A 27151-nucleotide genomic window follows, 5' to 3' on the forward strand; every position below is an offset into this window, starting at 1 on the left:
TCTGGGATATTATGAAAAACCTGCCTTACAGGTTCTGGACCAGTGGGGTCATAGGTTTGGGGCTTAAGATGTAAAATGGGTTTTGCTGTGATTTGGGTTGGTTGGGGACTTAAAGGAGCCATCCACCTTACGTAGTCTGAAAGCATCCTTCTTGGGCTGAGAAGAGAAACAGTAGAGATCAAATGCATAGCAATCACAAATAACTTAAAGGCTGAAAGATACCATTTGCCTCTTGAGTTTAAGTGTTAAAAGTCACGTGACATTAGTGTTGGCGATGCTTAGATTATGAGACAGAAAACTAATTGTCAGAGTATTTTGTATTTACTGTATGTGACCCTGAGGTGGAAAACAGAACCACTCCCTTACAAGTAATCTTTTAGAGAAAGTTCTTATTGTATTAACAGACTGTGTTGGCAAGAAAAAGTTATTCCTGGTCTGTTTTTGGTTGGTGCTGAAAAGTATCTTATTATCACTTTGTATCTTAAATCACACCTAAAGAAATGACTAGAAAATATAATAACAGGAAAAAAAGTTGTTATAATGAAATATATGTTATTTGTAGACTCTTAAAATTTGGGGGGAATTGACATAGGTAGAATTTACTGGAGCCTGAAGTCAGATACATTATGACATGGGATTCATCTTTCATCATCAGCATTTCCTTGGTGTAGAACATTTGGATTCATTGGTCCCAGTGCAAGTTGAGATTCAAGTGTGCATGGGAGGAGCGTGAGTTCTGCCCTACTTTCTGTGTGTGGGTATCTTGGTGGGGGAAGGCCCCAGATAATGGTCAGTTATAGAATGACCGAGACCGTCTCCCTCTGCCCGCTTTTGGTTCTTCTCCTTTCCTCATTGGTTTGTCGGCACTCTTTGCTTGGCCTAACTCTCCTATTCGGTGAATCCATTGCTCTTAACAAAACCCAGGTGTACAGAGGTCAGCTTTGAGGGTAAGCTTTTTGTGTATGACTTGGTTTGATGGTTTCAGATTGGGTGTGTTTCAAGTAGGTATGGAATAGGGAGTAGAGCTTCTCTGAGTCCAATTTTGAGATACGGACTTAAAACAATGCTGCATTAAAGCTCTTAAGAGGATTCCCAGCCACTAGTCATTGGAGATGCCTTTTGACGATTTCTGAGGTAGTAAAAGTATTTTGACTACATCTTCAATGAAGCAAAATTTTAGTTGAGTGTCATGTGATGCTATAAATGTAAGCTACAAATGCTAATTAATGTCAAATGTATTTAATTCCAAACTGCCTTGTTAATGTGCACCAGAAATTTTTAACAATGGGGCCATGGTTCATATGGTGTTTGTATATTTTTCCTTACAGTATTATTTTACATGAATGTCTTCATAAATAGTCAGAAGTCATATAATGGTCATTTTTATTAGGAATAAAATTTAATCAAATAAAAATTTTATCCAGGAAGTGAATGGGATGGTCCAGGCTACCAGCTGAGCATAGTGACGAGGGAAAGAGGGGATAGTGAAGGGGACTTCCCTGATGTCCCACTCACCCTTAGTGCTTTTTTATATGGGGAAATGAACAGCTTACTCAATAGGGCCACTGTGCCCAGAATGGTATGCAGATGTGGCTTGTAAGTGAATGAATATCTGGTAAGGATTATTTTATTGTGGGTAGCCAAGGGTGTCCAACCTGTGGCCTGTGGGCCACATGCAGCCCAGGATGGCTGTGAATGAGGCCCAACACAAAATCATAAATTTACTTAAAACATTATGAGATCTTTTTTTTGTAACTACCTGTCACAGTGTATTTAATGTTTGGCCTAAGCCAACTCTTCTCTTGCAGTGTGGCTCAGAGACGCCTAAAGGATGGACGGCCCCTGGTAGGCTATGACCAGGATGGGAAAGAGAAATGGTAACAGTATTAACGTGTTTCTGTAACCCCAGTGGCATTTGCAGGGAGCGCTCGTCCCACTTGTCCTGATTCTTTCTGGTAGAGTGGCTGATGGTTAAACAAGCTTTACCACGGGGTGAATTCTGGTTCAGGTTTTAACCATTCAGCTAATTTCATCAACTTAGTACGAGTATGTTTTCCTCTCTAAAAGTCCACGGGGGGGAAACACAAACAAAAATCAAACAAAACAATCCCTCAAAACAAAAGGGAATAAAAGACCACAGGGGAAGAACAACTATGGAGCGCTTCCCCCAGGTATAACTTTGAATCTTATATATAGAATCTATGTTTTAAATGTACTGGATATATTATGTATAAAAATAAAAGGGGTCATATGTAAGCCATTGCTTTCATACGACCACTGCAGCTGAAAAGGAGGACCCAGATCAGTGAGCTTTTAGGAAACGAAGGCCCTGCTTCCATGGGATTCGCTTTCTAGCGCTTGGATGAGATAAGGCAGGCTGGTGAGTGAGCTGTAAAAACGAAGAAGAAACTGGTGAGATGTAGCTGGGTGTCCGCTCAGATTTTTATTTTGCTTTATGCCCAGGATAAACGTTGGGGCTAAGATTTAAGTTTTAATTTTATGAGTTTTTATGGTATATTCTTTAATACTGGATTTTAGACTAATAATTAGTAAATGATACCCTCTTTCATATTCCTTAATTTTTTTCATGCTGCTGGGCCATTCAGAATGGCACTAAGGTTAAATCGGGCATATCACAAGCCATTGGAAACAGATGGTTAAGTCTGTTAAACACAGGTTCGATTGGGTGTCTCTCCTGTGGGCTTGTCGGCTCTTGTACAGATTCCTGCTTCCACCCGGTTCCAGGATCAGCCGCACAGACCTGCCTCACCCCCGTCCGGGAGGGCCAGCCTGTTTTCTTCATCCAGCCCAGAGGCAGAGTTCTGGACGAATTTCCTTCCAGGGCTGTGAGAACCTCTAACTTCCCCCTTTCCTTGTTCTCTTGACTTACTGCGCTGGGAGGAAATACCGTGGTAGGGTGATTTTAGGCAAAACATTACTGAAATGGATGTGGTGGTGACTTTAGGTTGATCTCTGGGAAGTACCATAACAATCCTCTTTCTTGGTCCTGGCCCCCTTACCCAGTTGTCTGTGGTGTAACGTTTGGTTTTCTCGTCAGAAATCGGTATGTGGGGTGGGGGCGGGGGGAGGGAGGTGCAATACTATGGAATCTTTGAGGAAAAGAGCATAAAGATTTTTAAATTGTAGCAATAATCACTTCATTTGATGTGTATCACATTCTACATGACGATAGACCAGTTCTCCTTTATTAATATTTGTGTTAACCTATAAGAACCATTTTGTCTTTATAAAATCTCTATTGACCAATGTTTTAAGAGAAAAATATCATTGCTTTAGTGCATATGAGATGAGGATGGTTACCCTGAGGGCGTTTGCACGCAGGCACTATCGAGAGAGTTCAAGTTGAAAAGAGTGGAGGCTCTGTCTGTAGTCTCTACTTCAGGAGCAGTGCACTCATCACCCAGGCTGATTTGGTCAGTCTGCCTTTCCTCAAGCCAGTGGATGCAGACTTCACAAACTGTTTCTAAAAGGTTGTCGGTTTTTTGGGTGTGACTGCTGAACCACACCTGAGAGGCTAGCTAGATGAAGCCAACTCATAAAGTTACCTAAGAGCCTCCACCCCAGTTGATGGTCCAGATTGTCTCCAAGGGCGGTGAACTAAGCCAGTGTAGAGACTTTGACTGGGATAAGGCAGTCGTGGGGATGCATAATGGGTGCATTCATACACAGCACTTGAGTACAGCATTTTCTTGGATGGAGGCATGGGAAATAGCACAGGAGCACTCACTCACGCTTCTTGTCAGCTTTCTGGGTCACTGGTGGCTGCCTTCTGTACTTCCTCGCCCAGCTATGCTCTGGGACTTGAGCCTTTGTAAGATCATTTAAAATCCTTATGTTCTGCCCTGGCCCTTGTGGCTCAGTTGGTTGGAGCGTTGTCCCATGTGCCGTAAGTTTGTGAGTTCAATTCCCGGTCAGGGCACATACCTAGGTTGCTGGTTCGATCCCCAGTGGGGGAGCTCATGGGGGGCAGCTAATCAATGTTTCTCTCTCTCTCTCCTCCCCCCTTTCTTCTCTTTCTAAAGGAAAAAGGGAAGAAAAAGAAAAAAAGAAATCCTTATGTTCTGAGAACTCAAACGGAAAAATACTTGGCCTGTAATTCTTTAGAAAGTTGGTTGAAACAATATATATTTTTTAAAAAGGCTGTCCAGCTGTATAAATAGTTGGCTGTGACTAGAATAAATTTACCACATTATAACACTGATAATTGTGATGAAGTTACCATGACAGTGTTTTAATTTGTAAAGTACTTTGGTAAGTTTATAGTTTATAAGTTAAGTGGATTTATTTATAAATTCTTAGGGAATTCCTTAAACTTGGGGTTGAAACCTCAAGTTTTTTTAGAATAGATATAATAGACATCGATCACAAGAGCACTTTTGGTCTTTTAGCCCATTGGAACTTGTTTTATTTCCTTTAGTGAACTGAAGTAAAATTTAGGAAAGTTTATAAACTCCTCCCCCAAAAGTAAACTCTAAATAAAGGAGAAGTAGGTCAATATTTTAATTTGGAACTGTGGTAAAATTAATTTTTGCCAGGAGCAAGTATTTGATATTTATTTGTTAATGAGAATCAGTAAAACAATTTAAATTGTATGTAAATTCTACCACTCTCCCAGTTTTTCATCTTTTTTACATACTTTGGTTACATTTTACTTAGGTGGTATACTTTTTATTTGGAATACTACTTTTACTTCAGTTATCCTAATTTTCCACTCATTTTGAAAAAGCCTTTACAATGATAGTAATAAGTAATATTCAGTCATATTAATGTCCCATAATCTATAAACCATCTTTCTCATATTTAAAATGTAGATTGCCTCTAATTCTGTGCTACTTCAGACATCGGTGTAGTGAAATCTTTAGGCCATAATAAATTATTTCCTTGGTATTATTAATTCACAAGAATAACTAGGTCAAAGGTATGAACATGTTTTGATTTGGTGAGTTTATCAAAGACTCTTTCTAGATTATAAAAATAATACATAATCATACTAATAAATTAGAATGGATTGGAAGTATAGAAAGTAGAACTTAAAATTCTCTGTGGGACCTCAGCCCCTCTCCCCAGTGGGGGCAAAGGTCATGTAGGAGGAGGAAAGAGGGTTCTGAGCAGCTGCATGAGGTGGAAGTTGGTGAGGGCGAACTAGATAGTTAAAAAATAAAACGAAGTACTGGTTTACTTGTATGATTTTAAAAATGGAATCTAAGCAGCTCCTTCTCTGGACAAGATGGAGAGGTATCCAGTGTTGCTTTACCAGCAGCTGGTTTGACAGAGTGCAGTTTCCTGTGTCAGATACTGTTAAATGGTATCTGTGCCCCCTTGACTCTGATTAAGAGACAGCTGGAACCGGCAGGCCCCAGCTTTCCTGGCTTTAAGGGGCATTGGGGACTCCTTGCAGATAAAAGAAGAATTGTATTTTCCAGGCCCTGGCGTGATGACTAGCCTTGGAAAGCTGGGAGGGTCCCTGGAGGCAGCCCAAGTGTGCTAAGGGGTGAGCGGGCTTCTGGCTGCATTTCTGTGACCTGAATGTCTTTGAAATTCGATTTCATCTTCTAGACCCATGACAAAAATCAAGTTTGTGGTCTTTCCTATTTTTATGGGAATTGTGGCTGAATGAAGGGGAAAAAGCCAACACATGAGAGTATTCTCTCTAAATGTATTAATTTCCTCTTGGAGCCAATAGAAGAATAATGCAGTGGTGTTCTCCCATTTGGTGGTTTCATTAAATTGTTTTTGAATTACTTGTTTCTAAAAGTAGGTGTCTCCTAGGTCCTACATGTGCTCACTTTGCTACTCTGACCTGAGTATGATTAGGTCGCCTTATCACTCTCCCACCAGCCCTATCTCTGCCCCCTTCCTGAAGGGGAGGTGGACCTGCCATGCATGTGATTTTGGGGCTTTTAGAGATGTTCACTGTTAGTCCCCAGAGTTCCATTTGCTAGTTTCAGCTCCAGTCCACAGTTTCCTACCTATAAAAACAACAGTCCTGGCTTGTTGTGGCTCAGTGTATTGAGCACTGGTGTGGGAACCAAAGGGTTGCTGGTTTGATTCCTGTTTCAGGGCACATGCCTGAGTTGGGGGGGCCAAGTTGGGGGCCAGGTGTGTGTGGGAACGTGAGAGGCAACCAATCAGTGTGTCTCTTGCCCATTGATGTTTCTCTCCCTCCCTTCCCCTCTCTCTGAAAGTAAATAAATAAAATATTTTTTAATAAAACATGCAAAGTAGGGAATCTTTTGGTGCAATTGCCACTGAGCCAGGAGTCCTGCTATCTGGGCCAAATTCCTCATTGACTGCATTGGTTTCCCATTTTTTAAGTTGGGTGTCTAGACTTACCTCCAAGATTTTGTCTAGGACATAGATGGGAAGACAGTGGAGGCCTCAAGTGATGGCTGAGATTGGAATAAGAACCACAAGACCTCTGTTCCCTGTCTGTCATACTTTTCAGATATGTCCTAGCTCTTGCTCCCTGCACAGAAGCTGGGTCCCTAACAAAGAAGCCACTGAGAAGCTATGCTTCACTTCACTTTTTAATAAAATGGAGTGTCTGTTTCATTAGACAGCAGTACATCTAAAGTTCAGAAGCTCAGATACTGATTCTCTGACCTTCAGATAACATCATTTAATTTCCCAGGCATTAAAAAAAACAATATTTAATACTTTTGTAGGAATAGAAGGACGGCAGCAAAAACTAGAATTTTAGAAATACATTAGACATTTATGTGAAAGATGTTGCATTTTTCAGAGATGTTCCCCCGTTTCCTTCTTTTCTGTCTTCCTCAGAGCAGTAAACAGTCACGGCTGCTCTCATAGATAAGCTGCTCCATTGTGTTGGGCAGTAGTTATATCTTCAGGCTTCATGTCATTATTGTCTTTGCAAACCACCTTTTATCTGACTGCAGAGTCTCGCTGTACTGCTGCGAAGAGTGCATTCTCCCGAAATCAGAAGAACCTGAATGAAAGCTGTAGGCCCCAGGATTTTTAGGTACTGATTTAGTAACAGGGTCTATTGGCACAAGCCTTCTGTTTATCATATTATTACAAGTGCAGTAATAGAAATGAAAGCTACTTTAATGATAAAGGAACCCAGGAATGAGATAATTAAAAATAACTAAATACATTCTAAATGTAAATATAAATACCAGGTATTTCCTATTTAGTATCAGGTAAATATCTAAAACTATTTATCCTGAACTCTGGTCTCAGAGGAAAAGGTGATTGTTACAAAGAAGATACTTATGGTGATGTTATCAGGCCCATTTTAAAAACAATGAGATGCTTTAGAACAATACTTTAGTCTTTTTTATTTTAAATCTGAGATTTCTGTGGGTTCTTTTGTTGGCAATCCATTTATATTATACACCCTTATCCTTTACTCTGCGTTTGTTTTTATCATTGGAGTCTCCAGTAGCTTGTCTAGGCCAATGTGACTAATGAAGGCAGGAAAGCAGAGGGTCCCTTTGTGGATCTGGAGCAGAACTGGAATGCACACCGTGGTGCCAGGGGTTGTTGAACTCCAACGGGAGCGCGCTCAGGCTAGCCCTGAGCAGGTAGGACACTGCCCATCCCCACCAGGCCCCTCTGGCTCAGCAGGCGCCACTCACTCGCCTCCCAGGCCTTTTCTGTAGCTTGTGTTCGCAGTCATATTTCAGCTATCTTCATCACCTTGACCATTTAACTTGTGTGTGCACATGCCTGTACGTGTAAAAATATGATGTTTTAAAATAAAATCTGCTCTTATTTACAGAATTGAACACACATGCTACCTCCTACCCCAACCCACCCACACTTCCTACACTCCACTTTGCTAATAAGAAACTATGAGGGTTTTTTTGTCTTTGTGCTTCTGGCAGTTCAGAGCCAGGTCTTGTGACTCGGGTGTAGGGTTGAGAATATAATTTCTAAAATCTGTGTTTTAAAATAACCAGTTACTGGGGATAAGAAAGGGAGTTCTGGTGTGAAGTCTGAGGGGGTCCCAGTGCTGAATTCTCACTGGGTGTCATTAGCTGCACAGCAGTGATTGGACGCTGTGCAGGGTGCAGGCGGGACCTACTGGCTAAGCACGGTGGACGTGAATGTAGTGATGAGGTGGCCAGCGTTGGCCTGCATATTTCTTGGGGAAGAGAGGAGAGCCTTTGGGGTTTTGGTCAACTTCATGCCTGTTGCCTTAGCAGTTTATTCTCTGCCTTCGAACAAGCTAATATATGATTTTTTAATCATGTAAAAATTTATCATTTAAAAGCAAATCATTTATCTAGAAATGGGGCAACGTGTGAAAACAATGCAACACAGTGTTTTTGTGGGATGGGAAACAAGGAGGTAGTCCCTTCAGCAGAGGAAGCGGCAGGCGTTTGACCAGACCTCTTCGGAGGTTATCCTGGAGTATGAAGAAGTCAGCAACTATAAGTGACATTGTGTCTTTGATGATGACAGCAATTTCAGCTGCCGTTGAGACCATTAGCAGTTCTGCCGATGAGGAGTTAGCAGGAGGAAGGGGGGCCCTAAGAGTCACCCAAGGCAGGAGTGGCTGTCGGTTGTGATTTGTCTTCCATGTGCTTAGGTTACACGATCAGGGTCCCAGCGGGAGCAGCATACAATCACAGCAGCGGATTTTGTTTGTGTGTGCCCAGCCTTGCTTCCGGGGAGTGCGAATTTATGGTGGCTTAAAAGGTTATACAAAGTAAAACTAAAAGTCAGCGGGTGAGGATATCGTGGGCAATAGCAAGAAGAGAGAATGAAGGCAGAAGATGGAGAGAGCGTGTATTGCGGAAGGTCTTGTAAATACACTGGAAATAGACCACAGATTTGGCTCCATGCTCTCTAGCTGTCATGGCAAAGGGAGTCGTGGCCAGGTACGTAGTTCACTGTCCTTTAGGATTCTGTACGCTAGTTGCTCAGGGAAGGCACAAGGACCCACTCACGACACAGGGAGCAAGTGGGCCATGCGTCAGCGCTGCACCAGTAGTAAGCACAGCCCTAGCAGTCATCTGCGGGTCTACGACCCTGTCATGCTCCTTTTTAGTTACCAATTATGTAGAACAGTGCATAGACTGCACACTTACCATCAGTAACGTTTTTCCTCTTCTCCATGTGAGATAAATGATATTTCAAACGAAATTAAGAACAGGACACTTATTGTACTTCCCAAACTCTGCTTTTGAAATTGTGGGCCCATGGCTCTTCAATTTCTGTGACTTTCTGGTGTAGAAAGGACTACATTCACTAGATGGCAGTGTCAACAGCCTTTTCAGAAGTTAAAAAGGATCATGAATCTAAGTACTAAACTTGTGGAAAAGCAGGAAAATCATTTAATTAAACATATAGGATCTCATTTCTACACCCTACGCGGAAGCCAATTTTCCATGTCCTCCTCCCTTTCTCTTTCGGGGCCAGGGAGGAGGGGCAGTCGCTGCAGTCGTGTCTGGTGGCACTTTCACACAGAGCAAGTCCCCTGCAGGGTCCTCCGCTCTCCTGTGTGCCAGAGGCAGCGGGGTGTCCAGCCACCTCTCTTCGCTGCTTTCTGTCGGAACCTTCAGATGTCATAGGGCAGGAGTTACTGACGACAGTTTTGGGACCCGCTGTGGGATAGTGGTGTATTGATAGGTATAAGTGTGTTTGCTAAGTGGGGGTAATTTATAGACCCTCCGTGTTTGTTCACCAGGAAATGAAGTGGTTTATTTTTGTTTATATAAAAATCTTTTCCCTTTCCACCTTTGAGGAAAGATTATATATTGTTGCATAGTTTTTTTAATGAAAAGGTTAAATTTATTTTAAAATGATAATGGTATAAAATTAAGGGCACTTGTTGACTTTCAGGGTTTCTGTAGTGTACCTTGGGTAGCATGTGAGAAGTCATAGAAAAATAGATCTCGGTCCTGTTTCTCCCGGCACCTGAGAGCAGTGCCGCTGGTGCTCCGAGGAGGAGGGCCCTCCCTGTGGGGACTGGGGCTGCCTCTCCGGCTCCCGCTCACTTCTGAATGTCCAGGCCCCTCAGTCATTGTGACTGCCCAGTGACACAGTTTCCAAGGTCTCCTTGGAGGATGGTAGAGGGGGAAGTGGTGGCACTGTCCAGAGTTGGTGACTGCTGGGACGAGGGGGGTTGGTGTAGGTAAAGGGACTGGTGGAATTCAGGGGGGGCAGAGTCTTAACAGAGTGTGCATTAACAACTTTATATTTAATAAGTCACAACCAGAGCCCTAGTACCTTAAACTTCTCACTTGCATTTGTTTATGGGTTGTGATTTCCATTAAGTCTACATAAACACATTTTTACAGAGTATGAACTTGTACATATATAATTTTAGAGTATACTCCTCATTTAACATTATCAAATACTCTTTCTCGTACTCCTCACTGTTCTCCTGTTTGTTCATATGTTATGTCCGAACAGTCCATTCCCCTCCACCGTGCTCCTCCCTTCCCTTTCCAAACAACTTTCTTAAAAAGTTACAACCATTTATTTTTTTCTCGTATGAGTTTTAGTATTTTCTTGATCTGTAAAGTATCCTTTTTTGTATTTTAATTGAAACTATTAATACACAAATGATCTAAGGTTGAATTGTATTTTTTGCTGTTTTATTCCAGCTGGCATACTATGTTCTCTTTTTTGCTCAAGTTCCCTTTTCTTCTCCCTTGAAATGTTATTTGGCAGAAGGAAGCCCTGCCTTTGTTCTCTGACCCTTAAGGATTTCACCTGACCTTAAGGATGGTTTGCATACCCACATTCTATTCACTTTCAGATTGTGCCATTTGAAGGGGAGTAATTTGTTTCCTTTCTCTTTTTCCCCCCCATCTACTAGCCTGAAAACACCACTGGAGCTTCAGGTCTGGGCCTTAGAAGTTCTGCTTGCCGCTCTGGTCCCTAACAGCATGCCTGTCCATAGTGTATCCTCTAGGTAGAGCCTAGGTTGATCGGTCTGTTCCGTTTACTTTCCCTGGTTCGTCTTTGCTTTCATACAGTTAACATCAGCTTCTAGATACAGGTTAAGTCACCATACAGTATATCCAAGACATTAGGAGCAAATTTTATGTCTTGCCTTTGGTATCTAAGGACAGAAGATGGGGGTGGAAGAGATCCCGAGTGGCACTTGACCTGACAAAAGATCCATGAGTAATGAAAGAGAGAAATAGGGAAGACAGCTGCTGAACCTGGGTGGAAGAATGCCGGCCTGTTTGGGGCCTTGGTGTGCCGTTGTCCAAAGGCAGTGCCAGCTGATAGTACACGTTGCGCACCTGCGTTGGTGCCGTTTGCCTGCCCAGACAAGCCTCTTCAGGCTCAAAAGCCCAAGGAAAGTCTCTCACGTTAAGAAGGAGCAAGGACTCTTCTGCACCCATCATTGCAATGTTATCTCTCCACCCTGAACCAGCCTAGCACACCTGCCTCACCCTCCACTAATGGCCAATAAAGAAATGCTGTTTAATGCTCAAAGGCTCAGTCCACAAGATGAAATTTCACAGTTTAGGTAAGCTTGGGGACTTGTTTGAGTTACTAGGCTTTTAACTTTTATCCAGGCCCCAGAACTAACTGCCTTATGGCAAGATGTGTCTATGGAACCAAAGTGAAGCTGTTTTGGCAGTCACTTTGGTGACTCTTCAGGGGCCAGTTGATACTGTGTCCCTGTCAGGAGCAACTGGATTAGAGATGCCAGATCCTTTGCTGACTATTACACTAGGCACGTTACATGTTGATTAAATTGCTAGGAAGCCGCAAAGCCCAGATCTTTATTTTACTTTACAAAACCTTTATTTTGTTTGCCCCTTCTCCAAGCTGTCATTTAACTGAAAAGCTGGTTGTTTCCACACCCTGTAAGGAAATATTAGATTTGTCCTTGATTAATACCTACCAAACTTTACCAATGAATACTTCCTACAATTTCTCCATCCACCCAACCATCTGTCCAAGCTTTATTAAGTGCCCTATATGACATTCAATATCAAGTCAAGATAGTAATTACACTCCATGACCCCAAATCTCAGTGGCTCTCAAAAGATGGATTTCACAGCTGTCCTGCATGTGCCTTGTGGGTCAGCTACAGCTCTGCTCTTTATTGACCTCAGTCCATTGACAGAGCAGGTCTGTCTGCCTCAGTACGATTCCTCAGAGCAGAGGAGGGAAAGAGAAGAAGGTGAAGTTCATGCTAGCACATTGAGCTTCCTCCTGGAGCTGATACAGGGTCATCACCCAGAGCGAATATTGTGGCCATGCTTGAGTTCAGCAGAGCTGGGATATATGATTCCTCCTTAGGAGGGGACCTGGTGTTTTGATGAATAGTGATATAAACTGCCGTCTGTCTAAAAATGTAATTCCCACCCTGGAAGACTGTCGTATTCTGAGAGTAGTTTTTGTTCAGTTTCCAAAATATAGTACCGTAAGTACTATATTTGGTGAGTGGTGAGTCAAGTTGAGTTTTTACCCCCACTCTTGTAAGACATATACTATTATGTTTAATAAAGCATGTTAGAGTCATGATATATTTGAGCTATCCTGAAAGCTATTTTGCTGTGGTTTAATTTATCAATTAGGAGTGGCTTCATTTAACAATTTGTATTCTACAACTGTCACTTCTGGCTTTGCTGTTAAACATATATTTTTCAAAATCAGACATGGTTTTGTCTTCAAAAGCTAAATGGAATCAGTTGAGGGAAAGGATTAGGGAGAAGGAATGAGGGATGGCAAATGTCTAATATCCTGGGTTTTATTTCCTTAGGGACCACCCCCCCCTCAATAAATGTCAGCACTTGCTCATATAGGTATATCTGTTTAGTTTTAAAAGTTACTTTTGCTCTTGGCCAGAAGCCAGGCAGGCAGGAAGAGCCAGTGTCTCTGTTACAGCTACTGGAAGGTGATAAGGAGCCAACCACTCTTCTTTCATCTGGCTGGGGTTGGGGGACGGGCACAAGCAAAATGGGCTGCTTGGAAAAATTGCTTCCTGGCCTGACTTTTTCCCACCATCAGCTTAGGCCGACAGGCCGATGCTCTGCGCCTGTCTTCTTTGGCAGAGACTCAGATCAGCAGGCCGGCTCCTGACACATACCTAAATGTACTTTCAATTGCTTGTTCTATTTTGCTCTCTTCTACTCACATTTCTTTCGGGAGGAGGCTGCTCTTCAGACTTACCACTTTTGTCAAAAAGAAAACACGTATTTAGAGAATGGAGTATCTTATGGAAAGAGGGTGTGGGCAGAGTGGAGGCAGAAATGAATCCTGGCTGTTGTCAGTCAACAGCATTTATGGAACTGCCCTCCAGATGCCAAGTGTGGTGTGGGCAGTCGTCAGAGAAACACGTTTGGCCCCATCTGCCTTCTATTATCCACCCAGCACAAAAGACTTCATCCTGAAGATTGTTTCTACCAGTTCTTCCTGTGAAGTTCAGTTTCCTTTGGATGAAGACTAATGCTTCTGAGAATGAAACAGATCTAGACCCCGTGTGCTGTGAAACTTTGGCATTCATTGAGAATGGTGCAGTGTTTTTGGTTCCAGATCACACTTAAAAAATATTTTACTAATTTTCTTTAGAAGGGAGGGGAAGGGAAGGAAAGAGGGAGAGAAATATCAGTGTATGGTTGCCTTTCATGTGTCCCCTGCTGGGAACTGGCCTGCAACCCAGGCATGTGCCTTGACTGGGAATCGAACCGTGATCTTTTGATTCATAGGCCCACACTCAATCCACTGAGCTACACCAGCCAGGGCTCCAGATCACATTTTTAATGCAGGAAACAGGTATTGTCTCACTGTCAAAGTATTTATCAGGATTTTTTTTTACACACAGAGTGCAGTATTTTTAAAAAACATGCTCACTCCTAGGCACCTAATTCACTGCTTCACACACACAGTAGGCCTCCATGAAATAACTTTTTAAATGACAGTTCCTGATAGAGGTTGCTCAATTTAAAACAGACTCCCCAGTCACAGCCACCCAGCTTGTCACCTGGGAAGGGATGCTGTGATTCAGCCGGAGCAACGCTGGTGCACAGCTGGGTGGGGTGGCAGCCTGTTATCTTTTGGCTCCTACCAGTTCCTATCTGCCCCGAGGCACAATGGACTCCACCCTATGATCCCAAGAAGAATGTGACTTTAAAATGTTTGAAAAACTTTACCTGCCACCTTCAAATAGGGAATAAACTTGTTGAAGAAGAGAAGTAGAGAATTAATGGCCAACTTTTGCCTATTCGGTTACATTGTGGCTTAAAGTTATTTTTAAGTGTAGACTTAACATTTTCTGAACTTACATTCACTGTGTTGGTAGAAATCCACAGCCCCCCTTAGGAGAAAAAAAATGGCCATACGTAAATGCAGGGCTCTCGCTTTTTGAAGACCTGTTTATCCTGGTCAGTTAGATTCTCCCTCTTATAGGGCTGAATCTCAGTTCTTTCTTCAGAGTCAATCCTTGTGTCAAAAGAGTAGGGGAGACTTGCAGTGTTTTTGAGTTTGGGGGGTTGGGGTGAGTATTTTATCCATGCCCAAGAATAGTTTTTCTAAATGTTATTTTTCGAGCCATACTTGGAGGTATCGCGATGCATCGTCTCGTTTATCTAGTTGGGTGGAAGGTGGGAGAAGGTAGGTTGAAATCGAGACTTTGGCATCAGCGATGAGCTGGTGAGAGAGCGGCTTCTTCCTTGGGACAGGTAGCTACACATCACTTTCCCTTCACGTATCAGCATATTTGGTCTGGGCCGGTTGCTTTAAATTTTGAAAATGTGTATTTATACAAAGCTGAGATTAATTCAGGATAGCTAAATCTGCCATTCTTTTCAAATCAAATAAACTACTGTATAATTATCATAGCTTTGCAGCTTTCAGCAAGGGACAGAGTAGATAATGATATTTGATGATCTGCAAGTAATTTTGCCTTTAATTTATGGGGTGCACACGGAATACAGAATGCAGATTTCCTGGAGTCAGCCTTCCTGTAATTTTCATTTACAGTAGAGTCCCATGTTAAAATTTATTAAAACATTAGCCATTTGCTATAATTTTAAAATACTTTAGACAGAATCTTCCTCAGGTGGTGGTGTTTTTCCCAATATATGTAGCTGGTTTAAATTCTTTGGTTGTATTCTCAGTCATGTGGTTCAGGTCTAGGCAGGCCAGAAGACTTGATTCAGGCACTAGTGTCTTCGGAAATGCTCTTACACTCCATTACTCAGTGTCGTTAACCACAGCCCATTCCTTTCCCACCCTTTCTTGGAATGGGACATTAACTCCCGAACCACCCACCTCTGAAACCCTTCTTGGGCCAAGTGAGCCCCAAGTAATTCTTTGCAAGAAAGAAAAAGATTTTCAATTAAATAAGGGGACAGAGTAGAATTAGGGATATAAATTTTGAAGGAATAAGAAGTGGCATTTTTTTTTCAGTGACTACAGCCTTGTGAACAATTTTGCTCTTGAATATAGGGCACCAGTTTGCTCACTGAATTGATTGAATTCCAAATTGAAATTAGTCATCACTTGATTTACCAGAGTCAAGCCTCTTGGGTCAAATCCTCTCGTTTGTATTCTCCCATCTGTTCGTTCTGTCTGAATCCCTGTTTAAGGGCCAAGCTGCCAAGATGCCCAGTACCAGAGAGCTGAGGTATTTGATTCACACTCTCCTCTTTTCAGGCTTCTCACCTGAGGTCCACTTCAGAATTTTTCCTCTGGGCCTCATCTGGCAGGGTGACTGAAAGTTGACAGCGATCAGGTAACGTGTTAGCAGGCTGGAAATTTCCAAGTCATGACAAAAAAAGAGTCTGACTCCACACAGGAATTTCTGATCACTGGGCCTATTATCCTGAGAAAAATGAAAACAAGACTTAAAGAAAGGCCTCAGACCTCAGTTATGTCGTACGGATACATCTACTCTGTTCTTACAAAGTTTTTGAGGCATTGCAATTCTAGGCAATTAGAGATGAAACATCTAAAACTCCATGATAATCTATCACTTTCTTTCCCATGACTAATAGACATTCTTCCAGCCAGACCTGGTTTCTCCCCACCATCAAGAGCATCGGTTGTCCTCATCTCTGCTACACAGTTCCTTCTACAAGTGCAGCTCAGATCTCACTCTCCAGCCCACGTCTGCTCACTCCCTTGCTCCTACACCCAATATGGCATCTCGCTGTTGACCTTCACATATGGGCTGTGCCCTCGCCCGTGGAGGGGATGTAGTGCAGACATGGGGGATGAAGAAACGCAGATGTTCTGCCAGGTGACTTTGGTCTGTCCTGGGAACCTCTGCTGTTGCTTAGGCCTCTTGAGAAGAAAGAGAGAAAACAAACCTAAATATATATATATATCAGGACCAGACCAAATATATATATGAAATCATATATATATATATGATTTCATATTTTATCTTCCTTGCAAGGTTGGGAAGCCTCAGAGAGAAACTACACATCCGAAGTCTCGAGCCAACTAGTGGCAGAGCTGAGAATTTGTCCTGGACTGCCAGACTCCAAAACCCGGGACTGTTCCTGCAGGGACTCCTCGAACTGCTGCGGTTCTGTCACTCACACATTTTAGCAAACCTAGTTTGAATCCATGGACCCATGGACCCTGGAGCCCTGTTTTCAGTAGCATGAGATTCTTAATTTGTCTAGAACCTATTTTCTTCATTTTTTTTTACTCAAAGTCAGCATTTTAAAAATAAAACAATTCGTTTGGTAAAAATAATGCATGTACTTGTTAACAAATTTCATTAATATAAAAAATAGAGAGGGGGAGATTAAAATCATTCTGGAATGCCATCAGATTGTCGAAAGGTTATTTGTTGAATGGTTATTTCTGGACAGCCTCTCTCACCCATGCATTGTGCAAGTATAAGAATCTGTGTAAAATTTTATATTTTGAAGCATTGTATAGACCAAAGTATTATATTTCTCCATCGTCTTCTGAGGTTAAAAAATAAGAATATATCTTTAAATAGCAAGGTAAGCCATTTGCCCAGGTTCAGATGCCCAGTTATTCAGAGATTCCTGTCCACAGAGCTCAGACCACATACCTGGGGTCTTTGGCGTGCTGCCTACTGCTTGGCGGCCTCGGTGGCCTGTGCGTAAGTTGCTTGTTATGAAAGGGAGAGAGAGAGAGAATATGAAGCCTCCGTGGTGTGTCACACAAATGCTGAATTGTAATTTACCCACAGATAGGATTTTTAATTTGTCACCATTAAATGTCTCAGTTTTGAACAGGTTCTTGGACTAGGAGCTCATACCTATGAGCTCATTCAACTTTGGCACCTGTCTCATCCCGAGTGGCTTTTCCAAAACTGCTGCCTTTCCTATGAATCTCTATCTGGAATCAGTTTGGTGACCACTTCTTCCAGGTCGGTTGTCTGGGCCTCTTGGGTCATGATGTCCGTTATGTTCTTCCAGAGTAGGCAGAGCTGTTGCTGCTGAGCGTAAGAGGCCTTCTGAATCTGAGTGCTGTGTTTTTTAGTAAAACCAACATAGAATAGACAAAGTGAAAAACCATCGGTAGTCTTGACGTCTACATGAGCTTCAATCCTGGTCTGCCATTTTTGACCATGGAGCACATTTTGTCATGGGTGAGATCCACGCCGTGGAAATTAGTTGGGCAGTTTTTGCCCTGGACATCCTCAGAAATTTGCTTGAGTTTTTAAAATGCAACTTTATTGTTCTGTAGATGAGCTAGGCTCACTTCAAAAGCGCAAGCCTTGAGACCGTCAGATACAATTTTGGTTCCTTGAATTCTCATGACTAGTGGGTTTTCCATATTTCTTATATTGAACATAGCTGATGCTTTCGCGATTTTTCTTACAAAGCGGATCAACCACTCTCTTCTTGGCTCCCTCTTTGCCACCCTTCGTAAGGGGTTTGTTCTTGCCACCCCCCAGGGCGCTGCTCAGAGAGCCAAAAGCTGAATCGTGATTTTCAAAGACTGAAATCTACTCATATTTTTTCGTGAAGTTCATCTTTCATTAAAATTTTCTTCAAGCTTTTTTAAGTTTCTAGATACAGTTTGCTTTTAAAGCCTTTGTTGTCCTGTACAAAGTGTGGAAAGAAGAAAGGAGGTGGGTAACGGAGTAGTCTAATTTGGGTGTGCTGAGGAATACCTGAAAGGTTGAGTTTATTAGGAATTGATGACTGTGCTTTCAGTCTCTATAAAAGGCTTCCCCTGCAGTGAAAAGAAGCTGGTCATCTGTCTATCTCACCATCTCATGCCCCTCTCAGCTCTGTGTGCTGGGGCGCTGTTCCGAGTGTGGGGAAGGCCAGCTGCAAGGATACGTAAGGCATTGGATCCTTTCCTGAAAGAAGCTTAAAATCCATGGGGAGCAATGATCAATGTATGAATAATTATTTAAGACTCAGATGAATCTAGTGTGTACCTGGAGAGCTGCCTAGAAGCCTCCTAAAAGTTCCATTAACAAACAACAGACCACTGTCTTTTAAAATGCAACTCAAAACAAAAGAAACTTCTTCCCAAGCCACCCATGAGAGCCTGTCTCTAAGGAGGAGCCCGGGGTACGCATCCACACAGTCCTTGGTTTAAAGCTTAAATCCTGACTTGGACTTTATGCCCTAGGGCAGGATATTCAACTTTTATATTTCCTAATTTCCAAATTATAAAATGGTGACGGGGCCTAAGATGAATATCTAAGAAACTGGTGTTTGTAAGGTGTCCTGGGGTCGGAAGGGTGCCACTCAGGGGATACGCAGTTAGGATCATTAACGTCCAGGGCAGACCCCGTATCCCCACAGAAGTGTCTCTCCTTTGGCAGCCAACTTCTGCAGTTAAGCAAAAAAAAAAAAAAAAGCCAGATTTCCTCCTGGAGGACAAGCCCACTGCCATGGAAAAGATTTGTTTAAGCATTTTTAAAGTATATTTTCCTAAGTCTTTATCAAGCGGGGCCCCCAGATAAGAACTCTTAAGGATTTAGCTGTAGGCCAGTGGTTGAAAATAGGAAACATTTAAACCTTTAAGAACTCAAGTCCAACAAAAATGCTGGCCGACGGCCTGACTGAGGTGCCATAAACCTTGTTTCCAAGTTTCCCAGAAAAATTGCTTATTACGGGGAGAAGCTCAGGCCTTCATGTTTTTGTTTTTCTTCTCTCTAAATCCACAGGAAACTCGTAAGCTGGGCCTTTTGATATTACTCATTGTTAAATGTTGTATATTTTTATAGTGCCTACTTCTGTAAGGAATGTCTAGAAAAGACCAGAAGTTGAGATTGTTTAATCGGTTTTTTTAAAATTAGTGTTTTTGACAGGACTCTGCCTGTACCTGGTTTGTTAACTCAAGAAACATCCTGAAATAGTTGCACAAACAAGTGATCAGAATAAAATAAATGGAAAGAAGTGTCGGGTCTCCTTGGCCAAACATGCACCCGTGCTTTAAAATGATCAGTCTCCTGAGTCTGTTGGCCTGGGGAGATACTTGCGTACTTGACCGTACACTTGAAGACTGTGAGAATTCGGCCCTCTTTCTAGACTGCTCACATACCCCACCACTCACTTCATTTCCCGGGTTTACCCACTCTTCATTGTCCCAAATTGCCCTTTTCCTCCTGAGCCCCTTACACCCACCCTTGAACTACTTCAGAAACGCGCCTGCATCCAACTCAGGTTTCTGGAGCTCCCCTTTCCTTCCGTGCATTCTGTGTGAGTACCTCAGTGTTTCCCAGTCTCGTCCCAACTTACTCCCTTTACTCTTCTGGGTAGCCCTTTTTTCGTGTGTATTCATTCTTATTTATTTGATTTGTTCTTTCCTTAGCACCCACACCCCACTCCCAGCCAGAAAGCGCGGTGGGCAACAGAGAATGAACAGTGGTGTACTATTCCTTAAATACTGCTGTCATTAGAAATCTAAAATCATGAAGTGTGGGATACAGCTTGTGCCTTAGAGCATCCTCTCCTGGTCTTTAGTTTGTGAATGAGTCCCCCAGAGTCCTGTGATAGAAGAGGACAGAACCTGGGTAACCCCAAGTCTCTATTTCATTCTCCTCGTCTTCCTAAACCATAGACACCCCACCCACCCCAGAGTACTCAGGACCACTCCAGTTGGAAGTGGAAATCCTTGTCTTTGACCCTGTTTCTCACTCTCAGCCTAGGACCGCCTCTCTCTTCCCAGTTCAAGCATGTGCCTTGGCAATGACCTTCTTTCCCTTTAATTGATCCCTTTAATAAGCCTGACCAGCAGATGCCAGGATATTGTAAGAAATCTGGACATTGGTTTCTTCTCCCAAAGATGCCTTTTGATGATGCTGAGGGTCTTTTTGGCCAGAAGTGAACCCGCACCTCCCCCCCCACTTCCATTTGGAAGTTGCCTGTCTTCTATCCTGCTTGATTTCCACTGTAAAGTGGCTTCTTGGAGTCTGCCTTCAGTCTGTCGCTGTGAAAACCTCCTGTCATCCCAGCTAGTATTTTGATTTGTTGTATATGTGATGAGTTTCAGGGAGACCGAGTCAGGGGTGGGCTCTTGGGTACACTTGCTTGAGCGTAAATACCTTGTGTTCCAGACTGGTGTTTTTGTTTTTTCTCCCCCTTCTATTTTCAGCAGTAGAGGCAACCAGCCCGCAGGAATTTAGGGCTGAGGCCAGAAGTTAGCAGTATTTATTTATTCACTCAATAAGGACATACTAAGTGCCTGTTTATGCACAGCCTGTTGCTAAATGAAAACTATGAACGCACAAAAAACAGAAAACAGGATCTGACTGAAGTAGCCCTTCTGCATCTTTATCTCAAGAATAATCAGTATCCCTTTTTTTTAAAGATTTTTATTTATTTATCTTTAGAGGGGAAGGGAAGGAGAGAAGGAGAGAAATATCAATGTATGGTTGCTTCTTGTGCGTCCCCTGCCGCGAACTGGGAACTGGCCTGCAACCCAGGCTTGTGCCCTGACTGGGAATCGAACCACAATCGTATGGTTCGCAGGCCCGCACTCAATCCACTGAGCTATACCAGCCAGGGCTCAGTATCCTTTTTATTGGCACAGTGCTTTTGTGGTATACAAAAAATACTTTTAAATTGCAGTTGCTTTTTTTCATTTCCTCAGTAATCCTAGAGAAGGTATTTTCTGCATTTTATTGATGGGGAATTGAAGCTGGGAGAAGTCCTTTGCTGCTTCTTGAAGCCAGAACACGTGCACAGAACCTTAGCCCCGGGCCCAGCCTGCTTGGCCAGACCTGCTCCTGGTCTCAGAGTAGCGGCCACCCGCCTGCCCCTTCTGTGTGCTTTCCCTCCCTGCGTGTGTTACCTGTGGGACCCTGTCCTCCTTTTTGGACTTTGTGTTCTGTCTTGACCTCTTCCTGGTTTGGGTGTTTTCAGCTCCAGACCCTAAATAACTTCCAGGGTGGTACTCATAGTGGGTGGAGGTCTCTGTGTTTCTGTTTCCAGGTGCACATATTTTGATGCATTACCAGTTGGGATGTACTTTATTTTGAAGTTCACTTCTTCCAGAGAGTTTGCTTCTGTGGTTATGTGGGCCACTTCCAAACTGAGACCATGATTTGCAGTTCCTGCCTGAAGGCATTAGGACCACCCTGGTGGTGAGAATTCAAAAAGCAAACCCACCCCAGTAGTGTCTTGTGATTCAGGGAAGGTTTCCTCATCCCTCCGCCCAGTTCTGAGGGCTCCTTGCCATCCTTTTCTGCATGGCTGGGCTTATTTCTTTATGGCCTTTTGGTGTCCCAGCTTCATGTGGGGCTTCCCATTCAACCCCCAATCTCAGGTGCTTTTGCTTTCTCAGTGATACATAAAACCTGCCCATCTTGCCCTGGCTGGGTGGTTCAGTTTGTTGGAGTGTCATTCCATGCACCAAAAGGTTGCAGGTTCACTCCTGGTCAGGGTGCATATAGGAGGCAACTGATCGATCTCTCTCTGTCCCCCTCTCCCCCTCCCTCCCCCCCCCTCTTCCTCTCAAATCAGTAAAGATATCCTTAGGTGAGAATATTTTTTTGAACTGTCCATCTTGTAATAATGGTATCTCAGAGTTGATGAAACGAGACTTTATGTGGTCAGAGCAACTCTGGATGGCTGTTTGTGTTGCCTTGCTCAATCAACACTTAAGGGAGTGAGTGGGTGTTCCTTGCTCCCCGCCCCCCCCCCCCAGCCCCACCCCAGGCTGAGGCTTGCTCACCTGCGAAGACATTCACTTTCCCTCCCCACACTTTCCTGGCAGCTGCCTGACTTGGCTTCTTGCTGTTTGCACACATGTGACAGAAAATAACAATGTTAATAAATATTTCTACATGTAATAGAGAAACAAGCCATAAAAAATAATCATTTGCCATCTGCTCAGATGAGTTGCTAGGAAAAACAGTGACATTTTCTGATTCACTAACTTAAATATTCTTGTTCCTCCTGGAAGGTACATCACAGACAAACAAATCATAAATATCCAGGTACAGGGCCCTAGAGAAAATGCATTGGTCTGTGAAGCAAACATGAATCAGAAGGAGTATCTGCTGGATAAGAAAGAACACCCGATTCTGTCTTCTTCCAGCGCAGGCCCGAAGCAGCCATACAATACGCACCCTGCATTACACAGGTGCAGCCCACAGTGAGGACACGCAGATGGCGCGCCTCCCGTGTGTCTGCAGAGAGAATGAGTATCACAGAGAGGGAGGGGCACTGGGCTATGGACTCCCCGGTGGGACAGGACGGGAGTGGGAGGCGCTGTACGCAGCAGACAAGAATAACAACTTACTGAGTGCCTGCGGTGTGTCAGTCGGTGTACTAGGCACTTTGCGTACATCAGCTCATCTGTTAGTGGAGGCTGAGTGTTTATTTTAACAACGAAGGGAATAAAAGGTAATAATTGATTGAAAGCAGAGACAAGTTTCAGGTGGAAGATGATAAGCGGGAAATGAGAGGCTGCAGAAAGCTCGATCGAGGCCCGACTGTTGAATGTTGCCTGACAAACAGGCAGAGTCAGGGTGTGACTGGCCATGGGAACAAACATCCTGCTATAAGCAGCCCTGGGAGTGACGGCGCCTGTTGTTGTTTCTGCTCAGTGTTAGTGCAGTTTTGTGTGCCATCCACAAATATTTTCTTACTCCTTTGTTTTGAAACAGAGGGCGTGAATTCACATGCTGAAGTAGGAACAGATTAAATACACAGTACAGAGTATGCTCAGCGGACATAACTATCAACAAGAGTCGTCGGTCCACCCAAAATGGCTGTGACAGCACCCCAGGGTTCACAGGGCTTCCCCCTGGGAGCCTTAACCAGAATAGCCCCATGGTCTTCACAGTGTTCCACCCCAAGATTTGAGACTTCTCCTTTCCTTTCTCTTAAAGCATTGTGGACTGTTCTTTTGGGCTCTTGGAGGATTATCAGCTCTTTTCTCGGGCTCAGCTGTCCCACGCTGCCCTGCTCCTTGCCTCCAGCTCCAGCCTGGCCCTCCCTCCCTCCCTCTCACGTCACTACTCCTATGCCCCTCGTCTAGGCAAGTCATTTTTCTCGCTTCAGCCAGAGCAGTAATTCCAAAAAACTAACCCAGTCCTGTGGCTTCAGAGCTCAGGTGACTTTCAGTGACTCCTTCTTTCAGAAGAAAATCCACATTCCTTGGCTTGGCTTACAAAGGCCTTAGCCACCCAGCCTTGGCAGATTTATTTTCCCACAACCTCCTCTTCCAACCCCCGTCCTGTGGACCCTTCTTGCCTGTGCGTCTGCCGCAGGTCGTCTTTGAACTACACTTCTCCCGCTCAGGGCCAACTTACTCATCTTTAAAACTCAGTTCAACAGTGATGTCCTCTGATAAACTCTTTCCACATCTCTGTTTGGGATATCTCCCTCCCCTCTGTGTTTCTGTAGCTCTCAGCTCACATCTGTAGGAGAGTATTTAACATACAGTTAACGCACAGTGTGTCCTGAAAACTTCCTCCATCACTGTGCTCTGTGCGTGTGGAGGCTGTGTCATTGATTCCTCGCTCCCAAGGATGAGCCCGCATCTAGCCCTTAATAGTCACTCAATAAAGATCTGAATGAAAAGAGATATTCGACCTTCAAAGTAAGGACGATTAGTCATTGATCAAGCTTTAGAAAGTAGCAATGAAGTGCTGTTAAAGTCAGATTTCATGTTTTCCTTTAACATCAGACATCAGCAACCAGCTTTTCTAGATTTTCTTGGCCAGAAATGTTGCTGAAATTCCATACTTCCAGATTTTGATCTCTGGGATGATACATTCACAGCATGTGATTATTTGTCGGGATAATTGTGCTCTGGCTCGGGATTCGAAGAAAAGAGGTTAGAGGAATCAATGGTTTAGTAATGGTGTTGTTAATCTTAAAAGGAGAGTTGAATGGGGAATAATTTAAAAACTGGTTAGAAAAGATAATTATTGGGAGCATGGAGAAGATAATTGCTTATTGCATGTACTGTAGCTGGTGTGGGTGGCGATTTCCTGCAAAAATAAAGCAGCCTGTGTGGGTTTTTTTTTTTTTAACTACTTTCCTTTGTAGGTTTAGCACCTTTGGGACACAGGGCAGAGCCCCTCTTTCGGGTGGGGCTTTAAAATTCTGTGGCTTCACATTGTCTCTGTGCGGGGGCGTGGGGGAGGGACATTTCCATTGGGATGAGCTGCTTGAGTATTTAAGTTTGAATCGATTAGCACAGGGAGCTTGCCTGGGTGCCTCATCAAAAAGATAATGAGGCTCCGGCTGGTCGCACAGTTGGTTACACCGTTGTCCTTATAACACCAGGGTTGCCGTTCAGTCTCTGGTCAGGGCACATGTAAGAAGCAACCAATAGATTTTTTAAAAAACACAATGAAAGTGAGTGTTTTAGCAAAGCAGGCAGGCCAAGGTGACCCAGCTCTCTCCCTCATATGTTATGAGCTTCTGCACTATTTTCTGCCCAATCGTGACTTTTTTATGCACTCGTTTTTAGTGTCCCGTAAGACAATTAGGGAATGAAAGGTTTTATGGGCTAGTGAGTAATAACACTTGTTACACTTTTTCCTGCTGCTCAGGTTACTACCAACAGGGCACTCTCACGCTCAGGACTCCCACTTCATAAAATCTCTTTGCCCGTAGTGCAAAACCCAGATTGCTGAACCGGGCCTGCGGGCCCTCTAGGATGAAGTCCAGCTCTCGTTCACGACTTTGGTGCAAGTTTGGGTAGTCATAGGTGGGTGCAAGCAAAAACCCAGGAACACCACCCCCAAATCAAATTGCTCTATATAAAAAGGAAGGGTCATCTTTTTCATAACAGGAGCCCCGGGAAGAGCTGTTGAGGTTGATTCAGTGACATCATTGTATCATCAGAAGCCCAGCTTGTTGCTCTCACTCCACGCTGCTCTGCACCGTGGTCTGCTGGCGTCCTGTCTGCATGGTGGCGTGCTGTCTGCGTGGTGGCGGGATGGATGCATGGTGGCGTGCTGTCTGCATGGTGGCGTGCTGTCTGCATGGTGGCGTGCTGTCTGCGTGGTGGTGGGATGGCTGCATGGTGGTGTGCTGTCTGCGTGGTGGTGTACTGTCTGCGTGGTGGCGTGCTGTCTGCGTGGTGGCGTGCTGTCTGCGTGGTGGCGGGCTGTCTGCATGGTGGCGTGCTGTCTGTGTGGTGGCGTGCTGTCTGCATGGTGGCGTGCTGTCTGCGTGGTGGCGGGATGGCTGCATGGTGGTGTGCTGTCTGCGTGGTGGTGTACTGTCTGCGTGGTGGTGTGCTGTCTGCATGGTGGCGTGCTGTCTGCGTGGTGGCGGGCTGTCTGCGTGGTGGCGGGCTGTCTGTGTGGTGGCATGCTATCTGCGTGGTGGCGTGCTGTCTGTGTGGTGGCGTGCTGTCTGCGTGGTGGCGTGCTGTCTGCGTGGTGGCGGGATGGCCGCAGAAGTGCAGGGGTCGCGTTCAGGCGGCATGGTGTGTCTCTCTCAGGAGGGAGGGAGCCTCTCCCCGAAGTTCCTGAGAGACCATCTTGTATGTCTCTGACCAGAATTGAGTCACATGTCATTTCTTAAACCAGTCACTAGCAAGCAACGAGGTCACTATGGTAACAGACCTCAGTGGCACAGAACTGGGGAGTCAACTGTTAGGGCCAGACTGCTGCTTCCCATTGTGTATTCCACCTTCCCTTACCTACCCTGCCATTCCGGCCTGTCTGTGGTGGCCCTACAAAGCCCTGCCTGCCACCATTCTGTCCCCCCAGCCCCAGCCCTCCTTCCTTCCCCACCCCCAGTCCTCACCCAAGTTCCCTCTGCTTCAGGGGAAGCCACCTGGTGCTTCCTGGTCCACCTCTGATCTGCTCTTTTGGCACCTGTGCGATGGTCTCCAACCACAGTCTTAGGTCCTTAAGGCATGAATGTGCTTCTCTTTGCTCCCTGGTGTCCTTTTCAGAGAACTGCAGGCCCTGAAATTACTCATGTAGACCTTTCCCCAAAGTGTAACTGACTAATGAAACCCTCAGAGGAAATGTTCTTACTTTTTATTCATAATAAACCCCTTGAAGACTACAGCCAGTTCTGAAAATAGAATATCTGTTCCGTCTATACTTAGTAAAGGAAGAATTCCATATAAGCAGACCAGGAAAATATAAAAGTAGCATTCACAATTTATTAATGTTCTCTTTTCATCCAGTCACATCCCGTTTACAAGGACTCACAAACTCAGTTTCTGCACGGTACATGTAGGCTTTAGATGGTCTTAGTTTTACTGTTTGTCTAATATTCTCAAACAGCAATTCTCAGTCCTCAGTGTACATCAGAATTATTGAAGGAGCTGTTTAAAAATAATACACATATTCCAGCATCATTTTCAAAGATTCAGTGTCAAGTGATCTGGGGGTGGGCCCTAGTCTGTTCCCCAGAGATTGTGATGGGCAGCCAAGGTTGAGAACTCTGGTTTTAGTTCTCCATATGCAAATCCCTGCTTGGTGAGGATTATCAGAATTATTTTAAACTTCTGGGGATTCTTGTCCTGATTGTCTTACTGTTTCTCATCATTTGCATGCTGAGCTGTGCAAGATAGGTGCTCATTCCTGGTGTGTTTAATATCCACCTTCTCCCCTCCACCTAGACGGTGCCCATCTCTTCCTTTTCCTTCTGCCCCACGCATTCAGGGCAGTACTGAGGGAGTCACGGAGGCCCACTCATCTCCATCAGCAGAGTGGTTTTGCCCGGATCCGGAACATTGCTGGCCAGCTTCCTTCTGGCTGTGCATCCTGTTCCATCCGCCCTTAATCGAACGCCCCCTCCGTTAGGCCCAG

General features: G+C 44.1%; 1 protein-coding gene and 1 pseudogene across 2 annotated transcripts in view; one reads left to right on the top strand and one right to left on the bottom strand.

Annotated features, from left to right (window-relative positions):
* KANK1 (KN motif and ankyrin repeat domains 1) overlaps positions 1–27151 on the top strand; it is a 126379-nt gene that overhangs the window by 13237 nt on the left and 85991 nt on the right. The gene's annotated exons all lie outside the window — the stretch shown is intronic.
* On the bottom strand, positions 17215–25628 carry LOC118997881 (40S ribosomal protein S3a-like; annotated as a pseudogene).

Source organism: Sturnira hondurensis, unplaced genomic scaffold, assembly GCF_014824575.4.
Source record: "Sturnira hondurensis isolate 20B ecotype Veracruz unplaced genomic scaffold, ASM1482457v3 Scaffold0013515, whole genome shotgun sequence".
In the NCBI taxonomy this organism is placed as follows: Eukaryota; Metazoa; Chordata; class Mammalia; order Chiroptera; family Phyllostomidae; genus Sturnira; species Sturnira hondurensis.